Source organism: Panthera uncia, chromosome B1, assembly GCF_023721935.1.
Source record: "Panthera uncia isolate 11264 chromosome B1, Puncia_PCG_1.0, whole genome shotgun sequence".
NCBI lineage: Eukaryota > Metazoa > Chordata > Mammalia > Carnivora > Felidae > Panthera > Panthera uncia.
Window position 1 is genome coordinate 52,021,968 of NC_064811.1, and position 25,151 is coordinate 52,047,118.

The window sequence follows — 25,151 nt, forward strand, 5'->3', positions numbered from 1 at the left end:
AATCCTCTACCCCCCTCTCTCTGCCTCTACCCCGCTTGTGCTCTCTCTCTCAAAAAGTAAATAAAACATTATTTTTTTTGAATAATGAAAGAAAGTGCATCTACCTTCAATGAAGTTTTCAATTTTATCAATATTATATTACTTGCAAGATCATCAAAGGTATTCTTCTAGTGATCGTCAGTTTAATCTATTAAGAATCGTTAATCTTTAAGCATCAGCATATATTCTTACACTAAATGACTTTTTCTTTATCATGATGTACATTTAGAAATTTATTTTGTTTAAATTTTCTAAGCATAATGAGAGAACAATATTGAAACATTTGAAAAGCAGTATCCAACTCACCAATTCTACTTCAGAGAATAATTTATTTATCTAGGCAAACATGTAACTGTCATAAACATATACTTTGAAAATAGATTAATAACCACTGAAGTTATCAGAATATTAAGGGAAATAAAAAAAAAATACAGGTTAAGTTCACTGTATTCAAGTAAGTATTTTTAGAAGTTTTTTTTATGTTTATTTATTTATTTTTGAGACAGAGAGTTTGAGCATCGGAGGGACAGAGAGAGAGGGAGATAGAGAATCCAAAGCAGGCTTGGAGCTGTCAGAACAGAGCCCAACATGAGGTTAGAACTCAAGAACCATGAGATCATGACCTGAGCCAAAGCTGGCCACTTAACCAACTGAAACACCCAGGTGCCCCAGTATTTTTAAAGTTTTACCCCAAATAAAATATGTACAAAGCCAGTGCAATAAATAATATTTTGTAAATGTGGAATTAATTGGTTTCTATCATGAATTTAAATGTCCATTTTTGTTTTGTATGAACTAATCCAACTATTTTCCAAGTTTTTTTTTATTGATTTAAAATTAAGAGGGAAAAGTAAGTGTGCACGTTAAGGATCATAAAAGAGAAAAATCAATGTGTTAACACAATAAAACTTTCATATACTTCTGCTCCTCCCAAGTTATTAAAACAATATTGTATTTGAGGTTTCAAATTTGATTTTTTAGAGCATATGAATATTTATCGGACAACTTTAATTAGAATCAGGTAAATTAAAAGCAAGTCAATTCAGAATGTTTTTGCTGATTAAAGATATACATTATTCTTTTTTTATTGAAAACATGCATAAAAATTGGAATATAGTTCATATATGAAAGAAATAAAAATAAATGTGACCATAAACCATTCACCTGTTATGGGAACATACAAATAAAAAAAATAAATAATGTTTTTATATTTAATATGGGTAAAAGTTCTGCCATTTCACCTCAAAATTAAGTATCTGAAAGTTAACTAAGTAAATTAGTAAATTGCCTAATACAATGATTACTAATCCTTGTTTGGTACACCCTCATCTTCCAATCCTGAAGGAAAAAAACCTTTAGATTTTAAATTTTTTTTTTTTTTTAACGTTTATTTATTTTTGAGACAGAGAGAGACAGAGCATGAACGGGGGAGGGTCACAGAGAGAGGGAGACAAAGAATCTGAAACAGGCTCCAGGCTCTGAGCTGTCAGCACAGAGCCCGACGCGGGGCTCGAACCCACGACCGCGAGATCGTGACCTGAGCCGAAGTCGGACGCTTAACCGACCAAGCCACCCAGGTGCCCCAAAACCTTTAGATTTTAATCAGACATTTGGTAAAATTTGAAGATCTTCTTGCTATAGAAGTTGCCCCCTCTAACAAAAATATATACAGCCTAAAATTTCCATGTAAGCAACACAATATTTACTAAATAGATCTGTGTGTGTGTGTATGTAATTTCCATTCAGTAGGGAGGAAGGTCTATAGATACATATCACAGATTAGAAAGGAAGCTAGACCATTGGACAACTGGGTAGTTTAAATGTTTCATGAGTTCGGAGTTCTTCCCACCCCAAGATATGCTTCATTCTCTAGTAGAAGATGATAAGACCAAACCTCTACATATATTATTAATTTCAGATCACATCAGGATCAGACACTTATGCAATTCATAAAGTATTAAAAACTAGAAAATTTTAAAATCAGAAATATCAGACTATTTTATTCAACCTCAATGGGGCATTAATGAAGTCAAAGAGTCAGTGTAAGACAAGAGGTACCATTTGGCTTTCTGAATCTATTCCTATAGTCTTAAGTTTTGCTATGTTTGGTTGAAAGTCTCCGGTGTGATGGCCTTGAGCTATTTGGACCACCTGTTTCCACTCTTCCCTCATACACATATACTTATGAATGTTCTTCTGATCCTCCTTTTCTGAGCCTTGAAATAGATGAATGCTCTAGTCATTCCTTTCCAGAATAGCCTTTACAAACCATCTAAGTTGTATTGCTCTAGGATAAAAAAAAAAGGTCACTGCTTAAGGATGAAGATCAGCTAAAGAACAGATACGCTATCACCTTTTTAAGGTGGAAGACATAACTAATTATGAGTGTTCTGTAATATTCTGTCTCTAAAAACCACAATATTCTTAGGCAGCATTTCATTAGCTATGTATATTTTAAACCATTAGCATGATTTTTTTTTTAAATTGCTTAAAATTTATTTATTTTTGAGAGAGACAGAGACAGGATGAGCAGAGGAGGGGCAGAGAGAGAGGGAGAGAGAGAATCCCAAGCAGGCTCCATATTGCCAGCACAGAGTCCGATGTGGGACTCAAACTCAGGAAACCGTGAGATCATGACCTGAGCCGAAACCAAGAGTCAGATGCCTAACTGACTAAGCCACCCAGGAGCCCCTACCATTAGCATGATTTTTATAATTCACTCTATAACTATACCATAGATTCTTCAGTTAAAGCCAATAAAGAGAAAATTCTTAATATTAAATTAATTTATCATATTTTAATACAAAAATTAAGATATACATTTAGGAGAAGGCAGTGGCAATGAAAGCAGCAAGTAAAGAAAATGTAATTGTTTCTGGAGAGACTGGACATGACATAACTGAGAGAAATAAGACCCAAATATTCACTGGTTTGGTTTCATTTCCTCCTCCTCTTCCATTTCAAAATCCACCTTCTTTCTTTCTTCCCTCCCTCACTCCTCCTCTTACCTTAGTAAATAGAACATTCCTTTCTGGAAACATTTCTTCATGAGAGAAAGTGGCAAGGAAGAAACAGAGAAATATAGAAAGATTTACTGGAATAGTGGAAAGGGGAAGATAGGGGTAAGGTGACTATATCTTAAAGTACCTTAAAAAGTAATCCTTAATGATTATAATGCACAAAGTAGCCCATCTGCAAGTAATATGGTCCACTTAACAGGAAAAATGCACAATATGGTTTACTTAGAATTAAAAATCAAATTCAAAGAAACTACATTCCCTAAAAGCTCTAAATCAATAGGTTTAAAATAGATATAATGCAGTACCATAAAATTTATAAGAGGACTATCATGAAATGGTCTGCTTGAGAAGGTAAATGAAACTGTTAATGCGTCAATTCTTTAACATTTTCTTATTAAGTACCAAGGCTTAAATAGTACTGAAAATAATAATTTCAAGGAATTTAAGGGAAGGAGGTTTGCTTCTCAAACAACATTGATTACCATTTGTATTTATGTTTTCCAATCTTTATTTGCTTAACTCCAGCACTCACAAGAATCCAGTTTTTAACTTAAGGTGATTTTTGAGGTCTTATGTGTACATCATTTTGCAATACAAATGTGTATTTTGGTCACAGGAATTAGTCTTTGTGTGTGTGTTTTTTAACTTTTGTTTTGTTTTTCAATGTATTCAGAATTTTGGTTCTTACAGTTGCACAATACTATGTCAATATTTGTATCCAAAGTTAAGTCATATTTTCAAATATTATTTCTGTATTGTGAAATAAACAAATTAGAATAAGCCTTCTAAAATCATGCTATGTTATTCCTTATTTGAAATATAACTCGCCAAAATAATTAATATAATTTCTACTTTTTACATCAACTTACTCCCTCTTTTAAAGTAAAGTTTTAATTAACAAAAATGTTGCAACTGAAGCATGTACTGATATGAAAGGGTTAGAATATTCTTATTTCCCTATTCCTTTTCTGGTCTTATATCTGAATATAAGTTTAGAAATAACTCTGATCCTAATGAAGATTTTAATGATTTCCATATTGTAATACAAGTATAAAGTATGAATCATTTTCTCAGTTGTCAAATATCTCTTTATAGAGCTCTGATGAAAATATGCAAGTTTCTAAGGAGTAGAGAATAAATAATTCAATTATACAATAAGGATAACTCTGAAATTTAGTTCTTTGAATAATGACTTTGAATAATGCTTTCTGTTTGTTTTTATTGACTGGTGATGAATTTCTCATGTTCCTTTTTAATCTCATCCCTAAATAATGATGTTGCTTTTAGGCTCAAATCAAAAGTACACAGGATTGCTTTTACTCTTCAGAAAGTTTTCTCTCAAAGTCATTCTGCAATAAGTTTTAAGTGTATTTTTATTGATAGAAGAATTTTATTATTTATGATAATGTAATCATACTTATTTATGTTATTTTATCACTTTAATATATGATTTGACTTCCAATGCAATCATTCTAGAGATGAATATGTGGTCTAGAAACAGAATCAAGTCTCTGTATTTAAACCCAAGCCCTCACCACATCTAATAGCTTTGAAGAATGAATCATTCCAGTAATACATGAAATAAAGAAAAAGAATTTAGACATTTAGGGCACAAGACATGCTTATCAATTTCTGTCCCCTTTAATAATATAATGAGCCATATGTTAGCTGAAAAGTTTGCATAGCAATTGTGGCTGTAAATCTAGATCTCTGGCAAAGAGTTTCTCTCAGTTTATGTATACGGAATATGACAAGCATGTGTGTGTAGAAACATAAAAAAAACGTAAAATGTGTCCTTCACTCTCAGTTATTTATGTAATAATAATTATCACAGCAATCCTGTTAAGGTAGACTTGAATATATTTCAAAACCTTTAAAATACTCAGACATCTTCATACTTTTAGGGAAAATAATTAGAAAATAAATGAAGAAAATAATTAGACCTCACCTGAGGAAAGCACCAGCACCCTAGAAACTTGACGGGAAAGCAAGGGTTTTTGGTGGATGCACTAAGCTCTGCCTCTAAGCTTCCCAGCCTGCTCTTCCTTACAGGTCCTAGATCTGAGCTGCAGCCTCCGGTTGGGTCCCCAGTCTCCATCCAGCCAAACCTTCTGCAGACTGGCTGCCCCCACTGCCTATATCCTTCTATCCTGGCCATTTCTCTGCCTACTGGGGTCTTGTGCAATTTGGTGTTTGTGTAAACTAATATTCTTATTTGTGTAGTTTTTAGTCAAGGTGAGAGTTTTGTAAAAATATCTTCAGTCCTTAAAAGGTTTTTCCTGCAATTCCAACCCAAAGTTTTACATATTTTCTTCTATTCATTTTACTACTCACTAAATGTATCAATATGACAATTCACTCCCTTTACTTTTCCACACTCTTAAAATACTATTTTGGCTTTCCATTTGAGAAAAAAATGAACCATAGATCTGTTCGATAAAACATTAAATTTTATAAAAAAGAGAATAATTAGAAATGCAGGTAAATATTTGTTTAAATGGAAACTTAGTGAAATTTTATTCACAAGGAAGTAGTCTACATGTTTAATAATAGGCAAATTATAAAATAAATTGCTAATATATATTTATAATTGCAGAATATTAGGTAGCCATTACAAATCATTTCTTCAGAGAGTGCTGAATTGTCACAGCAGAATGCACCAGTAATACTCCAGGGATGCTAAGTGTTTCTGTGAAAGTCCATCATCAATTGACTTTTCTTATAAATCCCTTGAAACTTCTGATGGGTTCTCTGGATCCTACCTTCCAGTTCAAGATCAGAGTAGAGATATGGTAACTTGAAATCCCTGGTCTTACTGGACAGTGTTTCCTTTCTAGAGATATGGTAAAGAGGCTGGTATAGGAGTGTAATTTGGACAAATTCTCTTCCACAAAGTAAGGTCTAACTTGGAAAAAGACTATTGCTACCTCTCAAAAAGGATAAATCCAGGGAAATGATCTAAAATTTTGAGAAATTTTAGGAAGGAATAATCAACACAATGCACATACAACCTGGAACAATTAAGTAGATCAGAAAGAAGCTCAAAATGAATCACCACAAAATGAATCTTTTCCAGTGAAATTTGGCAGGTCATATTTTATAGCATCCCTACTGCCCAACACCTTGGATTGTCAGAAATCTTAGGACTCCTCTTGCTGCACAAATCCCACCCCACGGCAACTTCATGACGTAGAAATCATCTAGTCTCTCCACCTACTGCTACCATAACTCAACATGGAGATGCTAGCTTATCTGAAAACTCTACTACTTAGTGAAACTATCTATATGAAAATATCTATTCAGGGTCTCTGTTTTCCCTCTAACCCTCTGTAAAGAGATGGAAATGTTATATTTAGCATTGCAGTGGTTTATTTTTTCTCATAAATTATGCCAATTCTTTCCCTCCCCCTCCCCCTATGAAAAGATCAAATCTATATTCAGATTTAGTACTCAATATTTTTAAAACCCCTATTAATAAATCCAATAGCAAATTCACACCACTATCCTAAGGTAATGAGGATTCTATTAGAAATAATTATGTAAGATTGACCAAAGGCATGACATTTTATAATTTTGCTATAAACTTTTGGTTACTAAAAACATCTCCAGGACAGAGCTCTTCACCCACATGGAAAAAATGGCGAAGTATAAAAATAAGACAAGTGTAAGGCATGTAGTATGTGAATGTGCAATTATCATTCACCCAAGGAAGCACAGTCTTTATACTCATCTGTCTCAACTTTGATTCATGCAGTAGGTTAAGTGCCATTCTTAAATTATACACAAATTCAAATGTAAAACATAAAAAACATAACTCCTTGTTACCAGAGACTTTGGTATATTTTCCTTATTTCTTACTATGGATTGTCACTTATTTTATAACTCTATTCACTTGGGAGATCTCTCACCCCAGACACATATGAAAAGTTCGTGAAGTTAGGACAGGCAGACATTTGGAGTAGCACCACTGGGAATTCAGGAGTTGACTTCATACTCAATGCAAATGCTCAGTCCCTTGCTACCTCACTCCACGTCCATCAGTCTGAATGACATTTCTCTCTCCGCACAGAGATGAATTTTATACACCACAGAAATAAAAAAAAATCCTATTTTTCTTAAACACGTATAAATCATTCAAACATGGTTGCTAATAGAATGTCTGCATGTGCATTTTACTTCTAACCAAAGAAAGAAGCATTTGCTAAAAATTGTATCTGAAGGTAAGGTTTATTTTTATAATTATTATTGTTTTATTCTCCCAATACAGATTTAAGATTAATTTGCTATCACCATATTTTTAATCTCTTAAGAGTAGGTTTTGCAGCAACTGCATATATATTGTTTTTCAAAACTTGTATGAGAATCCCTGTTTTTAAAGGACCATTGTCTATTAGACTTGAGTATTGCAAGGTATCTTCTTTAATTAATACTTTTAGCTATGTTCATTCATGTAATAATTAGGCATTTCCTTTCCAAGGCTTTCTATAAATCAGTGACAATTACATCATTTTTGTGAATTATAAAAACATTTGCTATATCATGCATGCATGATAATAGCATATGAAGTAACTTACTATGCATCTGTGGAGGCTCATAAGCAATTCATGTGCTGTTTAAAGACTAATGCAGGAAAAACCCTCCCATGGTCAGTTAAGTTACATAATTATAATGTAAGCACAATTTATTTGTTGTTCCTTTACCTAAAAGTTCTGAGCAAATTTAGTATATACACTATTATTATTTTAATTTGATTTTTTTAATGTTTATTTATTTTTGAGAGAGCACACGCATGAGTGGGGGAGGGGCAGAGAGAGAGGAAGACACAGAACCACATGCAAGCTCCAGGCTCCAAGCTGTCAGCACAAAGCCTGATGCGGGGCTAGAACTCACAAACTGTGAGATCATGACCTGAGCCAGAGTCGGACACTTAACCGACTGAGCCACCCAGGCGCCCCAACATTTTAATTTGAAACAGACTAGATTATTTACAACTGAGGTTTCATTTTAGTCAAAAACATTACATCAAACATGAAGAAATGCAACTACCTACCTATAATCTAAAGTATCAGTTGAAATACAGCTACAATTTCTGGAAATCGGTTTACAGAAAAAAGGTCAAATGGGAAGTATGTGCCGAGCATGAATACTGGAGTGTCTTGACAAAATTGGGTCACATTTCTGTCAGACCAGGCTGGCTGTTACCAGTCAGGCTGGAAATAGTCTCTATGAACTCAGTAACCTTTTGTTCTTTGTTCACCTTGTGTCCCTAGTAGAATATCTAGCACTTGTCTTCAATTAATTAAATACAAGGTATTTACAAATAATTTTATGCATGAAAATGGGTTATTTCTTGGGCTCTCTCTATGAATATACTTCTACTTACATCTAATTTTTATTTCTAACTCTTATCTCTATCTGATCTCCACACCCTTCCCAAACGTGTAATTGAAGTCTTGTAGGGTATTTCTCATATAACACTCTCCTCAATATAACTCCATTCCCACCCCAGCTGTTTTTTGTATTAGATACATCCTGCACATACAGCAGCTTTACTGTTTGTTACTTCCAAACTTTTACATTCAGAAAAATTACGGTTGTAGTTCTTCCTCCTAATTTTTCCCCTTCCCTCTCTTCCATAGAAAGGTCAGTAACAGATAGCACGAGTAGAGGACAAGCAGGCTGGAAAGGCACAGATAAGCCAAGAACTCAGTGCTCAGCCTCTCCACTGTCATCACCAGAGGCACAAGCTGGGGCAGCTGCAGTTCATCTTTAAGGAACCGGGGTATGGTGGGTCTTGGCAGTCCCAGTGAGCAGAGGGAGACAGACATACAGGTGAAATCACTGTCCTACTTGCACATGCTCTGCATGATCTGAGCCATCGCTATGTGTTCAGTGCAGAATTCAGACAGTAATTGGTGCAGTGCAAATTTGTAAAGACTTCCATTATGTAATGAATGTATTTAAAGTCTTATACGGGTAAAGATTTCACTGTTTGCAATTAAAAGCATGTATGCTGTTTGATTTTTGTCTTATAAAAGGGGGGGAGGACAGAAAAGACACAGTAGAGGGGCCCCTGGGTGGCTCTGTCAGTTAAGCCTCTGACTCTTAATTTCTGCTCAGGTAATGACCTCACAATTTGTGGGATTGAGCCCCATGTGGGGCTCAGAGCTGACATCATGGAAGCTGCTTGGGATTCTCTCTCTCCCTCTCTCTCTCTGTGCCTCCCACGCTTGTATGTGTGCACGTACTCACTCTCTCTCTCAAAATAAATAAACAAAAATTAAAAAAAAGCATTAGAAAACAGGTTTTTGAAGTTTACTGATAAATACATGGATGATATTTAGCATCAAGACAGGCAATAATTTGGAAACAAAATAAACAAAAATAAAATAAAATAAATAAGAGAGAACTAAACAAAGGTACCCTTAATGTTGCCTTTTATTCATTCTAAAATATCTCCAGAGTCTATAATTACAGTCTTCTTGTGTAGAGAATTCCATATTGACAGGAAATGCTATAGCTTGCTATTAAAAATGATAAGAGCATATTTTTGGAAATAATCAAATATTATACTAATAAGGCCCTCAATCAGACCTTAAGCTAGAAAATGCACTTTAATGTGAAAAACAATGATTTTATTTGGTGTCTTGAAATGTCAGTATATGACAGAAATGACTATATGAGCATACTTTTATAGCCAGTAGGTATTTTACTTTCTTTAGACTTTAAACACATTTTTTGAGATTATTCAAAAATTCTTATGGGAAAACCTATTCCTTTAACTACAAAATAATTAAATAAGCAGTTTGACGTGAAAATGTAGAATTTCTACTATTTCATCTCAGTATGTTGCCAGTGTTATATGTATAAGTACCTACCATTTCAGGGCAGGGGCTGTGCAGCTTAACGTTCGAAGCAAGATATATGAATATTGAAACAAATGAGTCCCATGATATCTATAATGCTTTGTGATATATAATTGATGCTTTCAAAATATTTCTTAATTATGAAATTAGAAATATAGTTCCTCTTATTACTCATTGTATTTGTTTTCCCCATACTTCAGAAAGATTCTTTAGCCCTATAGGATCAAATCCACCAGTACTTAAAGGTTCCACTCAGTGTGATTCAAACCTGATCATTTCCACTTTTTAAAGAGTTGATTTCTAATCAGTTATGTATCAACTAAGAAAACTGCAACAATAAATTTTGGTTTTTGTTTTTTTTTCTGGGCAGAGTAATTTCAAACCAACAGTAATAAGACTTCTTGAGCTAGCCTACCAATGTACACACACCTCAAAGGGTTAAAAATAATTCTTCAGTGATTCTCACTTAAAGAACAAGTAACTTAGATGAATGCAATGCTGAGTGTGCAACAACAGTAGAAGGTTGTTTCTATATTGAAAATTTTAATTCCATATACTAGTCATTCAGAAAACATCCTAGAGTATATGATTCATGGTAAAAGTACATAAAGTACTAAGCCTGATAATAATACAACAATTTCATTTTCAAAAAGAAAAATAATTTTAGAACCAAGTTCTAAAACTTGAATAACGTTCAGTCACTTATAAAGAAAAACATTCTATCTCTCAGTACTTAATTTTTGAAAAAATTTTGTTACCTTACTTAATATGCTTAGGTCTTCCTCAACTAACAATGGGGTTACATCCCAATAAACCAATGTAAGTTGAAAATATCGTAAGTTGAAAATGCATTTAACACTCCTAACCTAATGAACATCATAGCGTAGTACAAATGCTCAGAACACTTATATTTGCCTATAGTTGGGCAAAATTCTCCAATACAAAGCCTATTTTATAACAAAGTATTGATAAAGTATTGAATATCTCATGTAACTTACTGAATATTGTACTGAAGGTGAAAAATAGAATGGTTGTATGCGTACAGAATTATTATAAATGTAGCGGTTGTTTACCCTCATGATGGTGTGCTTGAGTGGGAGCTATGGCACGAAAGAGGATCAATCATATATCACTGTCCAGGAAAAGGCCAAAATTCAAAATTTGAAGTATGGTTTCTACCAAATGTGAATCACTGGTCACCACTGTGCAGTCAAAACCATGGTAGCTAGTTGAAACATTGTATGGCAGAGACTGTCTATAAATATATAAAGCTAAAGATAAAATTATTAGTTTACAGTTGCTATAACTATAAAGCCAAATAATTTTACAAAGTTAATATAAATAAAACTATAGAACCAATAAAATTCAAATTAACAATACTAATTAATGTGACAGATCATGCTATTTAGCTGAAACTAAAATGCTGTGTTCAAATATGCTGTCATTACATGGGGAACTTTTCTTTTTCTAAAATTTTGCTTATTTATTTTGAGAGAGACCGAGACAGCGAGAGCCGAGGAGGGGCAGAGAGAGGGAAAGAGAGAGAATCCCAAGAAGTCTCCAGGCTGCCACCTGTGCAGCCTGATGTGGGACTTGAACTCACCAACTGTGAGATCATGACATGAGCCAAAACCAAGAATGAATCTCTTAACCGACTGAGACACTCAGGAACTCCAGGGGAACTTTTGAGTTTAATCAAAGTGATGATTCAATTATTTTGAAACTATTCTATAGTTAAAGGTTGTAAAACATTTATCCACACAATGAACACTATTTTCATTTGAATTTTGGTTGGTCATGTGTCATTTACAAATGACCTGGCTCTATTCTTTTACCTTTACTTTGAATAATTAATATTTAAGAAAACTGAATTTGAATAAAGGGTTACTTTTAAACAGTACATGAGCAGACCTAAATAAAATGCACATTCTGCCAGTACTCAGATTTAGAACATATTTACATTACTTTTTGCTATGGTATGAATGTTTGCACCCCTGTTCCCCAATTTATATTGAAACCTTAACGTCCAAAGATGATGGTATCAGTAGGGACCGTCTTTGAAACGTCTTAAAGCCATGAAGGTTGAGTCCTGATTGGAATAGATGACATATTAAAGAGACTTCAGAGGGAGTCTTTTTCACCATGGACTCTATGAGAAATCTACAGTCTGTACCCAGGAAAGGGTTTTCATCAGATACCAAATTTGCCACCATGGTCACCCTGGACTTCCCAGCCTCCTGAACTGTGAGAAATAAATGTGTTTGTTTATACACCACCCAATCTCTGGTATTTCATATAGCACCCGGAAGCACTAAGACACTTTTTAAGATTTTTGTGGAAATTAAAATATAACCCATAAAACCCTAATAAATGATCTTTAAGGACCAGAGGAATGTCTAGGAAACTCATTCTAAAAAGTACTGTACTAAGCCAATCTTTCTTTCAAAGAAAGAATGGAGGCTTTGGCAAGTAACGTGACTTAACCATAGTCACCTGTTTCCAGCAGAGATGGTTTCTGAAACACCATTAACCATCTATGTCTTCATTCATCATCAGTCTGGGTTCTTCGAAACTTAAATTGGTATCTTTCCTTCCATGGATTTTTACAGATTATGTTGACTAAAGGTAATGAGTTGTAAAATATGTCAGCCATTAGGATGTATTTTCTTAAAACATTTTATTTATTTATTTATTTATTTATTTATTTATTTATTTATTTATTTATTTTGAGAGAGACAGAGAGAGAGCTGGGGACGGACAGAGAAAGAGGGAGAGGAGAATTCCAAGTGGCTCCATGCTATCAGTGCAAAGCCTGAGTTGGGGCTCAATCTCACGAACTGTGAGATCATGACCTGAGATGAAATCAAGAGTTAAATTCTTAACCTACTTAGCCACCCATGCTCTCCAATAAGGATATTTTGAATTTCTGTTTGTCTTAACTGCAGCATGCTAAAATTCTGTATCAGATCTTGAGTTAGAAATGTCTTCAATTTATTTCCTTCCTTCAGTAAAAAAAAAAAATAGGCTGGGAATAATTAATTCATTGACATAATGACTATTTCATACCAGTTTAATGGATGGTTTCTAAAGAGGCTTTGTATGATATGCTGAAGTCATAAGATAAATATTCAAAAGTTTTAACAAGGTTTTGTTCGTAATTCTCTGCACTTAGACATTCTAACAATCACATAAGCAATAAAATTAACTTGAAAAGGTGAAAAATATTCATGCTTGATTATATGGAAGTATATACAGGTGTGAGAGTAAAGCTTTTTTTTTCCTTTTTCTGCAAATAAACTTCCTCTTCAACTACACAGTACCTGGATTGCCATAAACATTTTTAATTGATGTAGGAAATAAATAAATAAATAAATAAATGTCCTCAATGTGTTCTGAAGGAAAGAATGACTTAATAGATTGAAACCAACATTATTAACATGGTAACTTAGTGTAGAAGTTTCCATGAGACAAACAATTTATGACTAATATTTTCCAGATTATAGTTCTATTCTTAGAATAGAACTTCCTAAGACAGGGAAGCAGGTATTTTTACCTATACCCTGTATAACTTTCCATTTAAAATTTTAGACTCAGACTAAATTAGATGGAAAGTTCTGCATCAGGTAAACAAAACTGATATTCCTTACTCATAAAATATTTTCTGTTAGTTTTTCTCTTCCTCTGGAAGTCAAAGACTAAATCATTGTTTGAATATTAGAAGTGACTGGTGATTGGAAAAGAAAAGAAGAAGAGAAAAGAAAAGAAAAGAGAAAAGAAAAGAAAAGAAAAGAAAAGAAAAGAAAAGAAAAGAAAAGAAAAGAAAAAAAAGAATCTCAAAAATTTTCCTAATCATACCTATGAGGGAAAAAAATCATTTGTTTATGGACAAATTATCAAAAAGCAATAAACTGAAGTGTCTTGCTATAGCCAAAATTTGTTTTAACAACTGATCTCCAGGCAAGTGAAGGTTACAAAGCAATCTATGAAATCGACATGTATAGTCCCTGTTGAAAAATAAAATGTTAAAATTACATGTTAACATCTGTTGCAACTGTCTTGCATCTGTGCTGTTTGTGGTTAATCTTAATGATCCGACTTCTGAAAAGTAAGGAAAAGGAGAAATTTATCAATTTATCTGATTTAATTAAAATTTTGTCTGCAGTGATGTAAAATGAAGGAAAATGAGAATTAGGATTCGTGCTATAGGACTATCTTTTGATTCTACAACTTTGGATTACATAATAGATAATCATTTCTGTGTTGCCCTCTTGCTGTTACTTCGCTTCCTTTTTTTTCTATTTTTTAAAAAATGTTTATTTATTATTGAGAGACAGAGCAAGACAGAGCATGAGCATGGGAGGGGCAGAGAGAGGAGGAGACACAGAATTTGAAGCAGGCTTCAAGCTCTGAGCTGTCAGCACATAGACCGACATGGGGCTTGAACCCACCAACTGCAAGATCATGACCTGAGCTGAAGTTGGATGCCCAACTGCCTGAGCCACCCAGGTGCCTCACTTCTCTTCCTTTTTCCTATTTTTGTCTCCTTTATATAAGAGAAGGGGACATACAGGAACAAAAAAGGAGACAAGGATGTTCTTTCCTTGTTCTTAATTTTGCAATAGAAGTCACATTACAGTGTTGGTCAACAGATATATATTATTTGCAAATGTATACGCATGGTTATTTAAATTCAAATAAAAATATATTTAAGGCATAGGTCAGTCATTGTTCCAGGTACTACTGTTTCATAAAGTCTCTGTTATCAGGTAGTTTACATTCTACTGAGAGAGAGAAGATGAATTAATAATTTTATAAATATATGAGAAGAATGTGTGTTAAAAATAATTATTCCAGGGGCGCCTGGGTGGCTCAGTCGGTTAAGTGTCCGACTTCAGCTCAGGTCATGATCTTACGGCTTGTGGGTTCAAGCGCCACGTCAGGTTCTGTGCTGACAGCTCAGACCTGGAGTCTGCTTCAGATTCTGTGTCTCCCTCTCTCTCTCTTCCTCAGCTTCTCGTGCTCTGTCTCTCTCTCAAAAGAAATAAACATTAAATTTTTAAAAAATTAAAAAAAAAACCTGCAATAAGAAACAATAACTTGCATTCATTGTCTTGAAAGTTTATGTCCTTTTATAGAAGAGAACATTGGTTTTTAATCTTGTTGTCTACTTTTCTAGATGGGATGGCATGGCATCTTCAGAATACTTAAAGTACAAGCGCTAAAGTATGTATCACCAATGTAATTCAGTAAAATTAAATATGACAATAGTTTATCAAGGTTTTGTTATAAGAAGAACAACAATTTGTAGTTGATAAAAACCCAGCAGAATAAAAGCCTGATTGCAGTGATGAATAATGCATATTGCCTATGGTACTAATTAACCTTGTACTCCAGTAAGATATTATAGAACAATAAGGCTAATTTGAATGTGGTCCAGTACTTTTCCCCATGGCTTGTGGTTATCACCCTTCATAACGTAAAATTTTATTTGTTAAATGAGAAAAATATATTTCTTGTTTTTCACATAAAATGATGAAAATAATGAAAAAATGAAATCATATATAAAATCATTCATTTCCATGTATATAATATATAATATGCTAAGTATAAATAAAATGTGCTCAATATAAATAAGATACAGGGTTTATAAGTAAATTGAATAACAATATACATTAAATTGGGGAAAGAATCAGCTAAAATATTAATATATGATCACTCCAACTGGACATGGGGATCCCTTTCATTTATATCTGATCCTTCTACTCATGTAACTAAGAATTTTACTCTTCCTTTTAAAATAATAAAATGAATTAAATGGACAGGTATATCTAAAAGCTATAATGGGGATATTTTCTTCCAACATAAACTCCTATCAATTTATTTAAAATATAATGTGTTTCTCTTTGTGACTAAATCGCTGTGGAGAGACAGTCATAATGACGCTTAGGAAGAGGTAAATTATCTTCAACTGAAAATGTCAATCTTTAATGTTTTAATTATACTATTTAAGCTATTATTTGTGTATTTTTAAGTTTAAAAATAATATTTCAAATCCCTATTTCAAAAAAAATCTCTTGCAAAGGCTTGATGATGAAGATCTTCCTAGATTTTGGATGGCTCCCATGTCCTCTTCCAAAAAAATGCTCAAATGTGACAAAGCACATCTGTACAAATGAACCTGTTCTCTGTTGCATGTTTAAAAGGAAACAAGAGGAGCTGAGTGTGAGCAAAAATGAAGTATCTAGTAGGAACGAGTTTCTACTAGATTTCATATTAATATACTTTTGAATGGAAATACTGCTTTGTTCATAACAATTTGTGTTTGCTTTTAGACAGAGTTTGCATATATGTAAATGTCATTCTTAATGGAAATTCTTTGAATTTCAATTATTCTCTTTGTGAGAAAAAAGTATCAAGTGCCTAAGCATGCTAGAGATTTTCAATCAAAAGAATAGCCCATGAATATATTGTTATGAAGTCTACTTAAATTTTTATTTATCACTCATATAATGATCACACATAAGGTCTTTTTTTCTTTTAGCTGGTTATCTCTTGAAGGAAAAATCAAGGAATAATGAATGCTTATAAAACTGTGCTGGTCTCTCCGTTGCCAGTATGATATAAGGGTTAAGAACAGAGACTCTGAGGGCACCTGGGTAGCTCAGTCTGTTAAGTGGCCAACTCTTGGTTTTGGTTCAGGTCACGCTCTCACAGTTTCATGGATTCGAGGCCTGCATTGGGCACCACACTCACAGTGTGGATCCTGCTTGGAATTCTCTGTCTCCCTCTCTCTGTGTCCTCCCCGACTCACACTGTCTCTATCTCTCTGAAATAAATAAATAAACTTAAAAAAGAAAAAAAGAACAGAGACTCTGAGGCAAATGGCCTAAGCTTTTACCCAACTTCACTACTTACTGACTAAACCTTGTTACATAAATTGTCTGTAAAAAGATAAAAATTATATCCGATTCATAGGGTTTGTGTGTGTTTCTGTGAGGGCTAAATTATATAATAAATATGCAGTTCTTAGAAGAGGATGTGGCACACAGAACTTGCTATAAAAGTATTAGACATGTTGTTATTATTATAATTATTATTAATACCACCTTCAATATCCTTGAATCACTATCTCTAATGATAGAACAAAAAGCATGAGTTTTTTTTACAGAAAATTTCTACATACATTTAACAAATATTCATGAGTCAAGCAATGTCTTTATATATCATAAGAGTATATAGTTCTTTGTCCTTTCTTTACAGGGAAACAATCAAGTTTCTCCTGAAAGAGGCATAAGAAGAGCCTGACAAGGGGCTCGAAACCACAAACCGGGAGTCATGACCTGAGCCCAAACCAAGAGTCACATGCTTAACTCACTGAGCCACCCAGGTGCCCCTCACAAAGTAGAACTTTAAATGAGGGCAATAATTTATAATAGAGAAATTTATAATAAAGGGAGGAAAGAAAGAAATTAAGAGAGGTTATAAGTAGAAGTAATCAAAACAATGCAAGACGTAAGTGGCTTTAGAAATGAATAATTAAGATTTGGAGAAAAGAAAAAAAGAAAAAAAAACATAACCTGGCTTTAAATCTTGTCTGGGAGTTGGGCCTCAGAGTTTTTCAAGGTCAAATGCTACTTCATGAGGAAAAATATGTGCTACGTGTGTTTTAATTAACCATAAGAGCTGAAGTATTCAGTACTTTCCTGGGTTTAAATAGGATATATTCATGTTAGCAATAGAAAAGCTAAAATGACAGAATATAATTAAAAAAACAAATCTTTTTGTTTCCAAGACCAAAGCAAGTGAGACTTCTCTGAAAATAACATGGAAATGTGAGGTTTAATGGAAACCAGTTACATTTGGTTTGTGTCTGTCCTTTCCATACAGAAAGTATGGAACATTTTGTTGTAATCAGCTGTTACAAATCTACAAGCTCTAAAGAGCATTTATGAACTATGTTATGAATTAGAAACCGATTGGACAAAATAAAGAAAAAGAACATACCTTTTTCTATAGCAGCCAGAGACATAGCTCTCTCTCTTTTTTTTTTTTTTTGACCTTATTATGTAAGACTAGCAATATTTATAATTCTAAAACTGTAAAAAGGAAAGACCTCAAGCTTTAACTTGAAATACACTGAAAAATCTGAAAGTTACTATCTTTGGAAGATGAAAATAGGGGTTCCCAAAAGCAGACAAAAAAGAGGAAAGAAGAAGAGAAGAAAGGAGAGGGATAAGAGAGAAGGATCGGGGGACGGCGGTAATATTCTTAGGGAATTTGTGTCCAGTCATATTTCTTCATTTCCTAGATTATTTTCATGACGTAAGCAATGAGGAAGTATCATTAATATATCAATAGTGTGTGAACACATATATATTATTTTTAGATCATGTGAAAATACATCTTTTGTACTTCCTAAGTGGTCACACATTAGCAGTTTTTTTTATAATTGGATCAGATTTAATTAATTTTTTCCTACCAAAAGTAAATAACATATTCAATTTATATGATAATTATACAATCTTGATTTTGGTTATAATTCTTAGTATTACTGACTACATCAATACCTAAACAGAATTAGTTCTGTTTATACCTTTTTCTACAATTATCACCAAATATTGATCTTTGAATGTGACCAACTTTAAGTCAAATACCAGTTATTGCTAAAACAAGTCACAGTTATTATTTTTTTCCACATCAGTGCTACAATCTTCATCACATTTGTCCTTTCTTCCCCACATAACTCTAATAATTAAAGTTTCATTTCCTTTTTAATTAAAAAATAAAATGTGGGGGCACCTGGGTGGCTCAGTCTGTTAAGCATCTGACTTCAGCTCAGGTCATGATCCTACAGTCTGTGGGTTCAAACCCCATGTCTGGCTCTGTGCTAACAGCTCAGAGCCTGAAGCCTGTTTGGATTCTGTGTCTCCGTCCGTCTGTCTCTCCTCCGCTCATGCTCTGTCTCTCTCAAAAAATAAACATCAAAATTTTTTTTAAAAAAAATCAAATAAATAAAATGTAACTTCTGGTGACTTGGGATAATATGCTTTTTGCTCAAAGTTAATATGCATTGAAGCCAAACAAATCTTTATTCAAAGCTAACCATCAACTCAGGGTGCTTGCAATCAAATTTAGTCTATATCAGCCTCAGTTTCTTCAAATATAAAATAGAAACAACAGTATATATCTGGCAGGGTTATTGTCAGAATTGAATTGCCTTCCATATACTTGGCATATAGCTGGGTCTAATAATACATAAATATGAACTTTTTTTTTCCTGTAACAGTTCTGTTTTACCCATTAGAGCATAAGAATGTTTGCCCTTACAATTGAGCTAATTGTTTAATTTAAGTCAGTTGAAAGAGAAATGAATATTATTTTTTATTGTACTATTTTATTTATGAAAGTCTGCCAGGATTGGTGGGAGATGAAGAATCATTTCGTTTCTTTATTGCGGAGAGGAAAACCTAAAGATCCAACCAGGTCCATGAGGCACAGAGAGCGTTCCCAAGCCTGAATCCTGAGAAGTCTCCTCACTCACATTATACAGTCCAGTTTGTTTTCTTCCATACCACATACCCAAACAAAGCAAAACCAACAAAACCAGCAAAACAAAATTTGAATAAAATGACACGCAAATACTCCGAAAGCCAAAACATCTTTCTTAAAGCCTCCTATAATATTTACAGGAGGATACCAGCAAGGCAAAGTAACTCATGTACACAAGAATGCACAAAGCAAAACAGTCAGCAGTGGATTGAGAGATCTTCACCCACGGACCCATGCTCTCCTCAAACATAACATGACTATGAGGTTTATTCCAAAAGTTGGTGTTTCCCCTCCTATGTGGATGTTTGCATAGAAAACACGGAATAACTTCTACTTTGGTTCCTGATTATTTGCTTGTGTAGCCTAATGACAGGGCTTTTACTGTCCAAGGTAAGACCCTCAGAACCCTAACATGTTCTTCTCCCTCCTCTTTGCTCACTCAGTCTTGCTTTGTTTTAGGTCTTCCATTCTTCTGACCCTTTGTTATGCCTCCTTTCTAGCCACCTTAAATTGTCTTTCCCAGTCCTCAGTGTGAGGTCAGACGTGGGGACAAGAATCTTCCAGATGACTCTGGTGGCTCCTAGGTCTTTCTGGGGTGCCAGTGTTCCTAATGTACATTATAGTGCAGCTGCCAAGGGCAACAGACTAATAGGCACACATGTGATCTGCATCAAGCTCCCAAATTAAGTGAAGCTTAAGTATTATAACGGAGAACACATGGTGGAAAAACACAGCCTCGGAAACAGGCACACCTGAGTCAAAATGTCAGGTCGCCACTTTCTAGTTTTAGTTTGAGTGATCTAAACAAAATTACCATGAATTTCAGTTGGTCTAGAAACTATGCCTCACAGGATGTTGTCAGCTTAAAAGAGAGAATGTGAATAGAATATTTAACAGTATCGGCACATGGTAGGTCTTTGCAATCATATCAACCCTTCTTCGGCTTTATCATCCCATTTAAGACATCCTGAGGGGCACCTCGGTAGCTCAGTCGGTTAAGCGTCCGACTCTTGATTTCGGCTCGGGTCATGATCTCACAGTTGTGAGACTGAGCCCCGCACCAGGCTCTGTTCTGAGCATGGAGCCTGGTTAGGATTCCTTTTCTCTTTCTCTCTCTGCCTCTCCCCTGCTCGTGCACTCTCTCTTTCTCTCAAAATAAATAAATAATCATTTAAAAAAAAAGATATCCTGACAATTCTGGTGTTTGGAACCTTAGGCCTTACTTCTTGGGATCCCTATTATTTCTAAGCTCTAGCTTTTGACACTCACTTGAAAGTCAAACTATTCCCTTTGGCCCACTTTGTATTTTCTAGGAACAAGGTCCTTTTCCCCTCAACTTTAATTCCATTCTCTTCTAACTTCAGATGAAAATAACAAGTTCTCCTGAGGTCTGATCATGGAAATGCTTGGACCAGTCTTTTCACTGATGGTACAGGTTACCCTTGATTAAGACATTCACCTTCATCAGATTCTTTCAAAACTCCGGTATCTGTCAAACTTTGTGCTTCCTGAATGCCAGGTTTTTCTTCAGTCCCGGATCAATGTGTTATTAATTGACTCTCCATTCCTGTCACATATATTTAAATACTTGTAATATGCCCTGTTGGTCCAGTTTGTTTTCCCCTCAAATTGAGATAAAGATTTTCACACTTAACTTACTTATACAAATCCACACACTCAAAAACCTCCTTAGTCTTTAAATAAGTCCCTGACATGCATAGCTGACCTGGTGCAGACTGTCCTCCACAGAATATGCTCCCATTTCCCAGTGTCCTGCGTCTGCTAAGAGGGTAGGTCACCATCCCTGGGTGGTGGTAGAGCCACCAACAGATGATAGAACAAGTGACAAAAACAAAAAAAACTCAAGCACTTCTTCTAGGGTTATCTCTCACTGAAACTGCTTTTAACTTTTAAAGTTATTTAAATAGCATGTACAGAGGAATTTCTTTCTGCCAGGTACAAAGCTTCATCAGCCTCCACTCTTTAAAATCGAATCCAGGTTTTGAAATCATAAACAATACTTTTATTGTGGGAGATGGTTAACATTTTTTTCCCCTGTGGATTATTTCTAATGTTATGAACTGAGAGCAGTAACATCTCTGGTCTGGCAATAAAGCATGGAAGAAATCAAACTATAAAAATCAAGTGCTATCCCTGGGTATTATTTTAAAGAAACTGCTAACAGATGTTTTCCTCTTGTCCACAGTGGGAAAAATTTCCTACTTTGGATTTAACTTCGTTTTCACCCGAAGAGTGAAGTTCCCCAAGTTTAAGTGCATTATCTATTGCTCCTGTCCGTGTGGATTTGAACAGGACCGACTTGACTTAAGTTGGCTCTATTATTACTTTTTAAATTCCCCCACAACCCCTCTTTGCAACCACTGACTGTGTCAAAGAAAGCTACTGCTGTCACAAAGCAAGGCGTACTCACTGTTGTGACATTTTCATTTATCTGGGCAGGAACATGCTTGAAAGGACACTGCCTAGTTCTAAGTAAAGTATGGAAGACAATCAAGCCCAGTTAAGCAAACCAGGGTTGACATATTAAATCATGCTTGAACCAAGAGAGCAACAACAGATGACACACAAAACCTTCTAAAGAGAATTTTAAATAAATAAATAATACAGGTCAGTCTGGTTCTAAAAAAAGAAGCTTTTAGCATTGGAAGATACTGGGAATAGGTGGATATTAGAAATCCTTCACAGGAGCACGTAATTATGTTGCTTTTTGACGGTAAAATATAAAACTGGAGGTATAGTGTTGGAAAGGAAAGCATGAGCAGAACCCTGGAAAACCTTGGTGAGATCACATCACTTCCAATCTATAAAGTGGAAAATAAAATTCTGATAGTCCCACCCTTTATTTAAGAAATGTCCTAATGGAATCCTTTCAAAGTGCTTTGAATTCATCAGAGGCAAAGCCCTTATGCATATGGAGTAGTGTGTTATTATTCTCCTTCACAATCACACAGCAGGAACTTTGGAAGCATTCATTCTCCAAGTCTGATTCCTGCTAACAATTCCATCAAAGAAATGGAGTTATCCATCAGTCAAATTATCATCTGCCCTAATTGTTACTTCCCACAAACTGTGGCTCTTCGTTCTTTCCTTTCCTTTTTTTAACCTATACCTTAAGGGCACTCAAATGAGCAGGATATCTTCAAGCTCAGCACAGATCAGAGCATATCAACAAATCACTTCAGTTCTTATACACGAATTCCTACTGGCCAGTCTTGAATGCAGACAAAACACTTAAACACCAAAGAGAATAAAATACTAGAAGATAAGATGTGACCCACATCCAAAACCAGAAACAATAAAGGATACAAAAGCACTTTTCATGTAATGAAAGCAAGTTATGAGATCATGGAGAGCTTAGAATTCATATTTTTATTGGTACAGTTAAAGAATGATACACTTTCTAGAAAGAACTATGCCAGGGCGTGTTGCCCCATGCCTTCCTGCTTTATAATAACTTGCATGTCCTTTTGGACTAATGTACAAGTGAAACTGAAAGGCAACAAATTATATCATTTAGGTAAATAGCATACTTACCTTATCTTCTGTAAGTAGTGTAAACTAACTATATTAATAAATCAATTAGACTGATACCTACGGGTAAGCTTCTTTTTTGTTACTTAGAAAGTTAGTGTTCTGCTCAACCATTAAAAGTGGTTAAACAGAATTTTCAAGGTTACTCCATACAGGAGGTGCACTAAATAAACATATACAGTTAGAGCACAAAACATTTAACATATTAATTGTAATAGAAATATGGCCTTAAAAAATTAGTGCTTTTTATTCATTAATCCTGATATTATCATTGAGGCTCTCTGTGATTACAAACTACAAATCAATGATTGTAATTAATTGTGCTTATATACTGTACAAAGCACAGTAGGAGAATGAAGAATCTCAAGTTAAATATACAATTCTAATCCTAAATCTGAACATCCAAAAGGTAAAAGGAAACATGAAAATGATCCAGCGACACCTAGAAATGCTAAATTAAACAAGACCAAAGATTAGGGTTTGTTTTGTTTTGTTTTTTCAATGTAGGGAAGTTATAAGAAAAGCATATATATATACATATATATATATATATATATATATATATATTTTTTTTTTTTTTTTTTTAAGTGTGGGACAGGTGGGCCACAGGGGGCAGAAACACAGAGGGACTTAAAGCACGGTTTGCTAAGCAGCCTGCTGGAGCTAAGCCTGCTGTTCTCCAGGCCAGGTGGGGTGAGGTGGGGGACTGGATTTGAATACTCCAGGCTCTAAGAAAAAGAGCCATAACATTCTGTTAAGTGGGGTGCTCTTCAGAAAGCCCGAAACCTTGAAGAGCTGGCTATCCCCTCAAAAGCCACAGAGAAAAACAATGCCCACGTGCACAAGGACAGCCAAAGAGGCTTCTGTGTGCATAACCTCTTGATGGGGGGAAGAGATCAATCTTTAAGAATCAAAATCTGTGGCGTTCCCTGTGTGAAGTTTTGGTGTGTAAATTTACACTAGCCTCCAAAAGCCAGCAAATTTTATTGCTAAATATTACAATATTTCTCAATCCCGGCTGTACACATTACAAACTACCTGGGGATCTTTAAAAAAAAGTAGTGATAACCTGGCTGGTACTACACAATGAGATCAGAATTTCTTGTAGGGGTGTCCAGCAATTCTATGGTTTAAATTATTTTGTTGCACTATAATTGTTGAGAATAGTAGAATTACATAAAAGTTGGTCCCAATAATAGGAGGAAAGGCTAAATCATGTAAGGAACTCCTGTGAGTCAATGACAAAAAACAAGCATCCCATAAATGAATAGGTAAATTCATAAGTTGGAGTGATTAGAACATTGGTGCCACTTGTATTTTTTCTCTACTTTGCTGTGGTTTGATTGTTCCCCTAATTTTCTGATATTGTCTGTTTATTATAATAGTAGAAATAATAGATAGTAAGTATGGGATTTCTAAGTCAAGATGCAATTAGCAGATACTAAAAAAGGAAAATAGTATCATTAGACCTAATACTGTCAAAAGTTATATAACTACAATCTATATCAAAAAGCCATATTAAGGAAGATCTGGAGAAGGAGATAAAGATAAAATTAATGCATAATAGTTCTGAAACAACATGAATAGTGAAATATCTTGACAAGTATCCAAAGGGATTAGGATAAATGTGTTTCTTACATAGTTGTATGGTCCTAATTTACGTAGCTATATGGTTTTATGGAGTTATATGGTCCTAATTTATTTGTACCTCAGTTTCCAAATATGTAAAACAAAGAAAAGAACATTCACTTCAAGAGTCCTTTAAATCAGTGCTTCTCAAAGTTGAATGTATGGAAAAAAGCACCAAGGGATCTTGCTGAAATGTAGATTCTGATTCAGTTTTTCTGGGGTGGGACCTGAAATTCCTCATTTCTAAAAAATTAGGTCATGCGGATGTTGCTGGTCCATATAACATTCCTGAAATAGGCAGACTTTATATGCATTTACAGGCAGATTTTGTATGTGTATATTGTATTATTAAGGATTTCACAGAGGAGGAATGTTAAGCTCAGTTTGGTTTTATATTTGTCCACAGTCACACATTTATGAAACGGAAGAGTAAGATTTGAACTGAGGGCTGCATCTTAAGCAGCCTTCAGATTTAAGATTGTAAGTTTGCTTAATT

The 25,151-nt window shown here is 34.4% G+C and overlaps 1 protein-coding gene and 1 long non-coding RNA gene across 6 annotated transcripts in view; both read right to left on the reverse strand.

The window, feature by feature from the left end:
• Positions 1-25,151, reverse strand: part of EPHA5 (EPH receptor A5) — a 340,575-nt gene that overhangs the window by 233,164 nt on the left and 82,260 nt on the right. The window lies entirely within an intron of this gene.
• Positions 984-23,576, reverse strand: LOC125922769 (uncharacterized). The gene is made up of 2 exons (XR_007457777.1): positions 1,629-23,576; positions 984-1,392 (listed from the first exon to the last, which is right to left on the reverse strand). It is a non-coding gene; the product is annotated as an uncharacterized LOC125922769 (long non-coding RNA).